Raw genomic sequence first — 12,422 nt, 5'->3', positions numbered from 1 at the left:
AAAGATAATAGTTTGAGTTAAAGCACAGTTGTTACTGTTAACTACTGTCACTGTTAACAGTGAAAAGAACGCCACATGTGACACAGAGGTGGCCCTCACCGTGTGGATCATCTGTCACGGCACCAACGCCAGCAGCTCTCCCTGTGAGCCCAGAGCTCAGGCTGCTCTGAACACTCTGTTTATGACAGTTTTTTCTATCCCTCAGTCTGGATGATGTCACAGTTTAAGAGAAAGCTATCCCAAAGGGGAGGAGCTAAAGCAGCCTTCTTTCAGACAGAGGATAAACAGATAAAGAAGGATTATTTGAATTGTGAATCATGCAAAGCTGCTGTGGGAGCATCCAAGAATAAAAACGTGGATCTGAAATGAGCAGAATGGGAGCGTTAGCCTTTTTTATTAGCCATTAACCAGCTTTAAGCTAAAAGTAAGTACTGAAACGATTCTTTTAATTTCCATTTTTAAATAAAATCAGCTGTAGGTTAATTCATTCTCCAGCATTAAAGACCAGCAGCACAGTGTGACGACTGCTGATACAAAGCAAATGATGGAGCCAATCAGGTGGTGAGGAATTAACTCCGTTGCTCTTATCTGTCCTCTGTGTGGTGATGGGGGAGATGGCAGAGGGGGAATAACAGCCATGAAACACAGAAGCCATCAGCTGCTGAGGGACAGTCTCAATTGGAAATATCCATATTAGGCAATATGCAAATACAGCTGATGGCGGCGTAAATTCAGCGGCGGTGACGGCAGACAACATCTCAGTGGAAATGATTAAAGAAGGAGGGGCGGGGGAGGGCGGGGCAACGAGGAGCATCTCACTTCTGTCGATAGCCGTCAGTCTATGACAGCATCGTGTCCTGACACACACACACACACACACACTCCTGTGCAAGCAGATATGATTATGAACTCTTCAAACACACACAGATGCAGAAAGGTTATGGGCATTCACGGACACACAAATCTACCACATGTAAATAATAAATGAATGGCATTCAGGGCAGCGTGAGTGTGTTTGTGTGTGTGGGTGTTCGCTCACGCACACACAGAGCCGAGCTTTTCTGAAAATGTCACAAATCCTGATTTATAGTCTGTCATTGGAGTGCATTATTTGAGTTTGACAATCTTAATCATTCACACTCTCCCCGCCGTTTTCCCTCCTTGGGCTGGCGAGGATTACTGGAATATAAAAAGAAGTGGTGAAAGGGCCCCCGCAGCGGTATCAAAATGTCAGGTTTGTACTTACAGCCTGTGCAGCTCGACGGGGTCAAGGGCTTCAATTATTTGTGTACATTCAGCCCGACGCTACACGAAAGGTGATGTCACCCGTCGGCTGTTTCCTCCTCCACGCCGCGTGGTTGCACTCTGAACCACGCTGGCGTGAAGCTGCTGCAGAGACCGGGAGAGGAACCAGGAGGACGTGGTCACAGCTGCAGCGGCCTGGTGTCTGCTGGGAGTTATTATTGGTGCCGTTGTGTTTGAACATCACAGAGAGCAGTCTGTGCCTCTGCTGGTGAATGTAACTCAGGTATCCAACAAGAAACACAGTGTTTCAGCACACACATGAAATAATGTATTATTTATTATATAGTTGTGATGTACAGTCAGAAGAGGTGATGATGATGATATATGTACATACGTTATCATTTTTATCAGTCTGACTGCTCATCCAAAGTAACCAGTTAACTTGACCTTCATGCTGTTGTGGGAGGAAACGTTTGAACCCTGGACCGTCCTCTGGTGAGGCGATGGCGCTAACCTCTACAGCACCATGCTGCTCAGGTTTGACTTCTAAGCCAGCGGTCCCCAACCTTTTTTGGGTCACGGACCGGTTTATGTCCGAAAATGTTTTCACAGATCGGCCTTTAAGGTGTCACGGATAAATACAACAAAATAAAACCAGTACTGGTACCAAAACAGGATTATTTATTTATAACACACGGGAAAATACCTACACTGTTAGACTTTCCATCGCCACTTTACGGTAACATGCTGGCGTCACTGTTGCCAGCGTCATACCGTGACGCCGTGTTATGGTAGCTCACCGTTCTGCAGGATGATACCGTTTTATGCTGGTGTGGTATAATACTCTTGGACAAATTATGGTAACGCACCATAGCCTTTTTTACGGTATCTCACGGCGACAGTGACGCCAGTGAGATACCGTTATGTCGTAAATTACGTCAACAAAGTAACATCATACTGTGATTAAGAAATTGGTATACTACCGTTTATTCACGGTATGTCACTGTAAGCCCGCTGCAAGGTAATAAACTGCAATATATTAACCAGTAACTTACCGTTATCACGCATCATCAGTACCAAAAATATCTCTGCTAGAGGACACCGTGTCCCAACAGGCGGTCATTTACTGTTTAACAGGTCGTAATTGACCGTAATTTAAAGAAACAGTAACATACTGTAAGAGACTGGAGGGTTCCAAAAAAATTGGATGGATGGTTGGATGGATGGATAGATAGATAGACACACACAACCACACAAAATATAATTCATGTGCTTTACACCACTTTATTTCAGTTCTGATTCTTCCCTGCTGAAATACACATTTCCAAAATCAAAAACTGAAAAGAACTGAAAACATATTTTCATTGAGGAAGCACTTGTTTTTACTAAACCATGTAATCCATTATTTTCTCAGATGGTTGTACAAACAATAACGATATTATGTCATATCCATATCATGGCAGACAACATATGCTCAAGTGTTGGGTTTCCTTAGTTATATTTTGTAGGGTCTCAAACCTACAATGTGAAGTGCCGTGGCATTCATTTTGTTGGCACCATACAAATAAACTGAATTGTAATGAATATAATATCAAGCCCCACACTTCTGCCTTTATATACACTTTGTCCAAAATACTGGCTCACACCACCAAATCAATGCACAAAGCAGGGTCCACGACATGGATGAGCGTGTGTGGTGTGAAGGAACTTGACTGACCTGCACTGAATCCTGATCTTGCTTTGTGGACTGAGTTCATTGATTTGTAGGGTGAGCCAATACATGTGACAATTAAAGTGTAAGTAGCTGAAATAATTTTTAACAAACAGGTAAAAGAAGGAAAAAAAATCAAAACTGTTGCACTCAAAAAACCTATTGGACAGAGACAGCGTCTTGCAAGATGGCGAGAGAGCTTGTCTTCATTGTTGTTCGACTCGTGTAAATGTCCAGAAAGCATGGGCCATGGATCATCTGTGGAGACATGGGTAACAACACATTGGTCACTTAAATTATACAAGAAATTCACTAAAAATGGCAACAACAGTTACCTAATTTGAAGTTCTCCACTCAAATTCAGTAAGCCGCTGGAGGAAAGTTGTGACATGAGGGTTAATGTGAACAACCTTTCGCTTCACAGTGGTCCCAGTCTTCCTGCTTGTCCCAACCTTGGAGGTATATTTTGTTCCCTCTTCAGGAGGGATAATAAATAGTAACATACAGTAACATTGAGTTGTGATTTGAAATAATGAGTTACTCATCATCATCATCATCTATCACTATTAGCTAACTGTTCAAACATACCTCTGAATTAGTTCCAATGTTGCACACGCTGACTCCTGGTATTCCAGGTTCAATACATAGAATGAACCAGAGAAGACTGACATTGCATCAGCACAGGTGTTCTCTTTGTCCAGCTCAACAATTACACGACCCTCTGCACTCACCATCCAGCAGGTGGCGGTCATTGAACTTTGTCCTTAAATGTATAGGGGCAACATGTTGTCATTATGCAACATAAAATAATTTCAATACTTCTTCACACTGTCTAGATAGTCATAAAGCAAATAGCTACGTACAGTTAATCACTAATGGCCTTATGTACATAAGTCCGTTTTAACATATTATAATTGTACATAATTGGGAATTATTCTGCCCATTAAACACACCTAACAAACAGTCAGCCCAGTTAAATTACCGGAGATGAATCAACTGTATGGTTATTTTGGAGTCTATAGTTTGTGCTGCTGTTAAACTTTACAGTACTGACTTCAGTATTTCTGCTGTTGGTGTAGCTAGACTACCATGTTGATCAGTAATATGTAATGTGAAATTTGATATTGTGCCAAACAGAAATTCTAATATGGTCTAATCAGCTCTATTTCATAAATGACTTCTTACCAAGCATAATCAGCCTTGGGGTGATGGGCAGGTTGCTCTCTGCTTCAAGGGACATCCTGGTAGATGTTTCCTGCCAGATAAAGGACCAAGACATTTTATGTAACAAATAAAAAATATAACAGGACAGCAAGCAACAGCCTTAAACATAGAGCTATATGAAAAAAGCTTACATCTGCTAAGACAAAGAGGAGTCTTCATCTTCCTTGTAATACTTCATCATGAGAAGTATGGCTGCTGTGCCAACCTTGTTGTTGGTCAAAACTCCCTCACTTTCTATCTGCTGGATGAGTGTCCTTATACCGAGGTTCCATTTGAGCTTCTGGCTGGAGAAATAGTTAATAATCCTTCTGCCTTTGGTTATGAGGGCCTGACCTAAGCGCTCACTGATATCGATGCCTGTGAGTTTGGAAAAGTGGTTCGAAAGACCTTTCCGAGTAAACAAGAATGGCCACTGCTCCTGAATTTCAGCTACGGAAAGTGAGGGACAACTGTTGATAAGCTGCCGCTGAGAAATATATGTGAGGCACATGAAGTCATCCACATCGGGTCTCTCCACAGCTCCAGGTCCTTCTGAATTAAAAATTGTTAACAGGATGTGTTTCTTTTCCTCTAAAGAAGCTGGCATTTCCCCCTAAGGAAGTTCAACTGGCTGCCAATTTATACAGCCATAGCTATCAACAGGGCATCTAACTTCTTTAGGTGAGGTTGCATTACTGTTGGGACTGCAGTCTTCCTCATTCCTGGTTCTCTTTGTTTGACGAAGTCTATGTGTTGTATCATCTCGATTAACATGTTCAACTCTAGATTTGATGCTTCTTAGTAATGAATAATGTCCACAACCCAGTCTTTCTCCCTTTTCAGTAAAATCTGCAAATGTTTGAGGGTATCTGTTTACAATGATCTTAGCAACCTCTTCACAGGATGCACGTTTACGGCTTCTGCAGTTAACTTGCATGGCCTCCACAACAATTCTAACCATACTTCTCCTGTCCCCTGGATCAGCGGTCCCCAACCCCTGGGCCTCGGACCGGTACCGGTCCGTGAGTCGTTTGGTACCGGGCCGCGAGAGTTGAGGCTCGGGTGTGAAATGTCTGGTTTTCAGGGGTTTTATTGGTTTTCAGCGTTATTTTGTTATCATTTTTATCGTTAACTCGTTTTCCTGGGTCTTTTCACGTGTGTTATGAATAAATCTTCTTTTTTTCGGTACCGGTACTAGTTTTATTTTGTTGTATTTATCCGCGACACCTTAAAGGCCAGTCCATGAAAATATTGGCGGGCATAAACCGGTCCGTGGCGCAAAAAAGGTTGGAGACCGCTGCTCTGGATGACCTCTGTCTCCTCTTGTGATTGCATGCGACAGTTGGAGTGGAAATCTTTCCGAAGCTCCAGAGTAATGGTGTCATTCAAAGAGAGAGAGAGATCATTGGAAAAGCAACTTTATATGGCTATTTCAACAAATATGTCCTCACTAAAAGATGAACCCTGCAATTAGGATTGAGTACTTGTCATGGTCTACGGTGGGTGGCTGGAGTTTCCATTAGGCTCCTGAACTGACCTGGGATCCGCCCCTGGGCAGGGCCAGCTCCTGCACACCTGGAGCCTATTGCAGGCAATCAAGCCAGAGGGATTTAAACCACACATCGATGTTCATTCACTGCCAGTTCGTCATCAGCACATGTTGGTAACAGGCCGTGTATGTTAAATTCTTGCTGTGATTTATCCTGTTAAACACGACTCTCTTGTACTACAGTTGCTGTACCCACCCTGGCTCACACTCCACCTCTGGACTCAGGATACCTAGTGATCATTCTGGAAATCCCTCTGCGCCTCACCTGCCTGCCCTCCTGCCATAACACTCCATCTGGAGCCCCGAATCTCAGGTCAGCTTTTCCACGCCACTCAGCCTCCCTGGATCTTCATCACCCCCCTCTCAAACACTCCAGGTCCCTAACTGCAAGTAAGAATTGCCGCTCTTATACTGGCCACTTCTGAGCTGCCTTCACTACCTGCCTAACTCCTATATCCTCTTCCCTCAGTGTGACTGGTCCCCACTCAGCCCCGTTCCGCATCTCAGGCCTCGTTCCCTCGCCCTAGCCACGTTCCCCAGGGCACGCCACACCAAGGCTCCACGTCTCGTCATTTTCTGTCTTTGTCACGTTTTTTCCCTTGCACTTAACCGTAATAAACTGTTAAATCATCTACTGTCTCCGCTCTGGGTTTCTGCACCTGAGTCCTATTCGGTACCGGCCATCCCTCGCCGTGACAGTACTAACAGAAAGGCAGTTTTGGGGACCTTGTCTGAAGATGAAAATCAATCCCAGGACTGCAAAAGAACTACAAACTCAAGGTCTTGCACTGAAAAGTTGAAAAATACATCGTAAAATACTGTATATTTTACAGTTTGTCACAATTCCCACCCTTAGTCCTACCATTACCAATGAAAGGTTAAAGGTGTTAAGATTCGTGCATTGCACAGCTGCAAAGATCCTGAAATTCCTCTATGATGCTCTGTATAGTGCTGGTTGGCAAGATCATTTTAGCCTGCATTTTTAAATGACACAAAGTCAACTGTCCTCTAATAGATTAACTGTGTCCTGTCCTTGTATTATGGCAAATCCCCCAATTTCTTGTTGCCTCGACTGCTGAACTGTCTACTTATGGTTTTGAGAAATATGGCTGGAAAATGATGTTCGGACACTGAAGTATTCAGAGCAACCTTCAAATGGACATAATACTCCCCCCCCATCTTTGATATGAAATCTGAGAGGGGCACAAAGAGTTGTGAAGTTTTGTGCAGCATACCCACATCCAGGAACTTGACAGCCGGGGTCACCAGTGAACTTATAAAACTCCTCCTCAGTGGTCTCGCTTCTTGTTCTGTGATTCCTAGGCATATGTGAATGAAGGTTAGAAAATGTTCTGAAAGTGGCAGGACAGTTCTCAGTTCCACAAGAAAGCCTATAGTTAGCTACATGTTTGTGGCTTTTAACATGCAAACTGAACAATATAAATTTCCATGCACTGAAGCCACAAAATTTATAAATACACATAGTTGCAAAAGGTTCAGTGACCAATTACCTTTCCTAAATGACATATGCAATGCAAAAAATTAAAAAATAACAGTATTGTCAACAGGGACCGATTCCCAGTTTTTACATGATCAAAATTATTCACAAAAGGCTTCAATAAACAGAAAATGTGTGTCGACAAGAGAGCAGTGCACAAAAATGATTTTAGCTCGATGCTTTGATAGGTTTAACATGACTTAGTCAGCACTCCGCACCGTACAGGTAGTACAAGCACCCCTGAAAACACTGACCAGATAACAGCTTTAAGCATTTGGGCGCAACCTCGGTAGTTCACCGATTCACCTGTTGCAAACGTCCAAGTTTCTATCAAGTCTCATAAATCCATCGGCAACTATTACCTAACTAGTCTTTTGAGTCTCCACATTCATAGATATTGACATTTTGTCTTAGCATTTGAATCACTGTTTTGTACATTTTAACACAATTTAATCCCACATTTGTGAAAGAAAAGAAAAACACTTTTTTGAAAAGTCTGTAACAAAACCATCAAATCTGATAAAGGTTATTTAAATGCTGCAAAAGAAGAATGGATTGGAAAAAAAGAAATACATATCCTAACCTTAATTACTGCGGGAGAATAATGAATGATGCTCATAGTAAAAAGTAAACTGACTGCATTTTTTGGACAGAGATTCACTTTTAACGTGTGTGTATAATATAATACAGATACATAAAAAACACTCCCAAAACAGAATCAATTATTACAAATAAAAATATTTACTGCAGATGCTAATTTTACTAATTTAATAATACTAATTTTGTGTTGTAAGATTTATGAGTTTCATGCTTTCATGGTGGTCCTTGGGAGAGCTTGACATTTTATCAGGTGGTCCACACTGTAAAAAGTGTGAGAAACACTGATAAGTGTGTGTGTGCTTTTGGAAAACATTTAAAGCTGCTGTACAGAATCTTTGAAACAAGCTTAAAACATTTTTAGAAACAGAGCATCTGCTTCTCTTTACAGCTCCTCACTCCACCAGGGCTGTTTGGCACTGATAGTGAGCAAATGTGATGCACGTACTGCAGCAGTCATACAGACAACTGGACGGTCCAAAAGTTGGCCTACCTATTACTGGCTGAGGTTTTAGTAGAGTTGTGGCCGAACCACATAAAAATATATCATTAATTTTAATCTCCCCGATCAATGATAATGTTATGTTGGAATGTTGTTAAAGAGGATAAAAATGTTTCAACCCAGTTTGTTTTGCAGATTCTGTACAGCAGCTTTAATACAGGGAGGACACAACTTCCAGACTGTGAGTAAAATCAGGTTTTTCTCTTTGCCAGTTTAACAGTTTGTGTTGTGCCTGTCACTGCTCCCTGTTTGTTTGCTTACCTGGTTCTTCCTGACCTTGTTCTTTCTCCTCACGTTCCCTCTTTCCTCTCCCCCTCTTTGGACTGACAATCATGCACAAATAGATTCAATTAGATGAAAAATTACATTAATATGAAAAAAAGTCTATTAAGATCACTAATGAAAAAAGTCCTCTCTCAGTGTACTTTCAGCCAAAAGGAAAATAACCAAACCGCATGAACATCTAATAAAAGATATAAATATTGAAACACTGATCCAACATTATTCTTGATTGACGGATCATTTGATTTTACACTTTGACCTGAATGTGCTCTCTAAAAAGAGCCGGAAATCCCATCACTAAAGTACACTATTAATTTACTTTTTAGTTTATATTTGAGTTACTTCTGAGTGAAAAAAAGTAATTAAAATGCAATTGAAACATATTTTTCACATGTAACAAATCTCTTCATCCCCCAGATAACAGTTCTAACCATCAGAAGGCTTCATTTATAAAGAACTGCACCCATAATTCAAGCACCAGAATTATATTGTGAACAGGTGAGAAAGTGTTTTGAGAGTTGAGGTTTATTATCTATTGACCCTTTTCACTCATGGTTTGAACAATTTCCTTTTTTAGATTAATGATTTACCCCACTTACTGTATTCAAAAGGTAAAAGACATTACACAATAATTTTTGACAGATTCTTGTTTTAAAACGTCAATCATTTGTTTCACAGTTGTTTTAATTTCACAGTTAAAGCACTGCAATGAATGCTGGGTATTTACTTATACTTCTTAGTAAACCTCAGGTATACTTCAAATAAACTACAAATTACATAGTATACTACAAGCACTACTATACTACAAGTATAGACTAAATGTACTTTTACTTTTCTGTATACTTCTAACTGTACTTAAAGTATGCTCAAATGTAATTTGGTCTAAAAAATCAAGAAAATACATACAAAGTGAACTAAAGGTATACTTGCTTGTTTTCTAGTTTTTAAAGTATACTTATACTTAAATATTCTTTTTTGTAAGAGTGAGACTGGTTGTTTGATACAAAGTGGGCTGTAATAATGTTTCACATTGTTTGAATAAACAAATACATTTATTTATATATGAGGTTCCATTCAATTCAAGGAATTAAATTTTAGTGTGGCTGCAACTTACTCCTTAAGTTAAAAATTATGCTGTATATTGTAGTTTATATGTTATACTTGTCACGGACTCGGCTCTGGGGACTCGGGGTCCGTGGGCAGTGGGGACTATGACTGTTGTTGTTGTTATTATTATTATTATTATTATTATTTGGTGTGTTGTCTGCACTGCCCCTGTGCACATCTGTATGTAGGCAGGTATATGTGTGTGTGTGTGTGTGTTGTCTTTCTTCTGTGGCCAAGTTACAGGCACCTTCAGCCCTGGGGGCGTGGCCTAACTTGAGGGCTGGCCACACCCGAAGTCCTTGCCGCACACCTGCTCCTCATCTGGGCTCGTTGGGGGAGCTATTCAGATGAGCGATGGAGCTTCCACCGATGCTGGATTATTGTGTTTGACTACACGGCAGTCTTCAAGCACAGTCAAGTGCGAGTGTATGCCTGCTGGGATAAGTGTGTAACGGCTGCCTCTATTGTTTTCCCCTCAGGAGGAGTGTGGGACGAGAAGGAGCAGTGAGCACGGGGAGTGCAGGGACACTGGGGCAGAGAGCACTACACTGGGACTTTTGGGAAGAAGACACTACACTGGAGTCTAGGAAACTGGGGATTTATTGTTGTTTACTTCACCACCTTGTAAATAAACACTGTTGCACTGAAGAGTCCGGCGTTTGGGTCCTATTTCCCCATCTCCCCACGGTCTACCAGCCAGACCGTGACAATACTACTCTCACAGTGAATTGCATTTTATAGTAATACACTCTGAATGAGGATTTAAGTAATTACTCTTAGATCTACAGTAGAAAACAACAGAAATCCGGATGGTGTAATAGTATAATCTCAGTAACATCACTAATTGTTACATTTGCTGTATTTTACAGCTGTTTCCATGAGTACGGTGAGTTACCGTAAAAATAATGTAATCTCTTGGAATTTTCCCACAATTACATGCAAATTACAGTACTAAACTGCAAACATCCTTTAGAGTTTTTTACTGTTGATTTTGCAGTACTGAGCTATGGAAATTACTGCAAAGGCTAACAGTGTGGGGAAACCAAGTTAATGATAAAAACAATTAAAAAAATAACGATAAAAACTGATAAAAACCCTGAAAACCATAAATTTCACACCTGAGCCTCAACTCTCGTGGCCCGGTACTAAACGACTACCAGTACTGGTCCGTGGCCCGGGAGTTGGGGACCGCTGCTCTAAGCTTTTTCTGTTTTTGTGCTTTAAAAAATGCAAACGTCGATGTTCTGCTGCTTGAGAACAAATACGTACACATAAAAAGGAACACGTAGTTCGAGGTCCGGTAATTTGCCCCAGCGGCGTGCACACCGCACCAGTAGGGGCAGAAATGAACTCCTGGAAGCGTTACATTTTTCTGTTAATTTCATTATGACATATTGGCTTATTTTTAGAAAAAAAGATTGTGACACACCAGCGAGTGGACAAAGAAATCTGCAGTGACTAATAAAACAGAGCGAACACAATCGGAATGATGCATTGGCCTTTATTCCACCCGAGTTCAAAATGACGCCATGAAGCTGAGTGACATTAATGACAGCCTGTAGTCCTCTCCACCCGCCCCCCCCTCCTTCACCAACACCCACACCAACGTTCAGCACCAATAGAAGAGTTCCTGTAAAAAGCCTCAGAGTTATTGGGAGTGATATGAAATTTTCTAAATGTCATTAATTGACACCTTTTTCTGTAGGAGCTGTCAGTGGGGAGACAGAAAGGTCACAGCTCTCGGGCTGAGATATATATATAAACCTCTTCTGCTGCCAGCGCCCTGAGTTATGGCTGTCGTTAACGCGGGGAATGGCTGGAGGAGCCGCTTCTGAAAGCCTATATCGATCCCCTCCACGCTCCAGAGGAAGGGCCCGGACGTGGCGCGGGGTTTCCAGGGCAGACACGGAGGGGCTGATGTGCAAGTTCTTCTGAACGAGCCTCAGTGTGATGCGACCGGAAGACAGAGGTTTCTCTTCTTCTGGGTAACCGTGTTTTAATCCACTCCATGAATTATATATGTGACAAAGAAGAGTGCCTCCTGCTGGATTACACGTGTACTGCACATTTAGGCAGTAAATGAAACCCTGGAGATGGGCTGTGAAGGGAAGCATCAGATGGACTCTGGTGAAGTCCGGTGCTGATCTTTGCTCCGTATTTTTATAGGAGCTTTGCTTTGCTCTGTTAAATAGAAAGGCCAATCCTCCTCCAAACATTAAAGACCACCCGTTTCCTGTTAGCAGCTCAAACAGCAACAGCCCCAAACCGGTGCAGAGAGTAACAGTCCTGTCTCAGACCTCAGTGGCTTTCTTGTGCTTTTTCACTTGCTGTTTAGTTCAGCTGGTAAAAGGTTTGGGTTAAAATACATACCTTCATAAGAAATGTGTCCCTGGAAGGGCGTCTCTAAGACTTACCTTTGTGTTGACTCACCTATTATACAGCTCAGTCTATTTTGAAGGATTTCACTTTAGCAGTGTCACAGTTTACAGGAGAAACAAACAGTTTTCAGACGGCCAGAAACAAAAGCAAACCGAGTGTTACCTCAGGCAGGTGAACATACTGTACGCAGGGTGTGCGTCAGTGCCTCCCCCTGAGCATGTGTGTGCTGCTGTGGCTCTGTGTGCATCCAGGCAGTCACAAGGAGGGTAATTTGTCTGATCAGGCTGATTGGTCTCCAGCAAATAACTCACTACAAGATTAGAGGGGTAATTCCTGGGCCAGAACAGAA

The 12,422-nt window shown here is 41.8% G+C and overlaps 1 pseudogene; it reads right to left on the bottom strand.

Annotated features, from left to right (window-relative positions):
* Positions 1-4,316: 4,316 nt before the first annotated feature.
* Positions 4,317-5,650, bottom strand: LOC120721227 (annotated as a pseudogene).
* Between the last annotated feature and the right edge of the window lie 6,772 nt (positions 5,651-12,422).

The sequence above is a fragment of the Simochromis diagramma genome, unplaced genomic scaffold, assembly GCF_900408965.1.
Source record: "Simochromis diagramma unplaced genomic scaffold, fSimDia1.1 OVJJ01000603.1, whole genome shotgun sequence".
In the NCBI taxonomy this organism is placed as follows: Eukaryota; Metazoa; Chordata; class Actinopteri; order Cichliformes; family Cichlidae; genus Simochromis; species Simochromis diagramma.
Note: the sequence above shows the minus strand (reverse complement) of the source record. Positions and strands in the feature narration are given on the sequence as shown.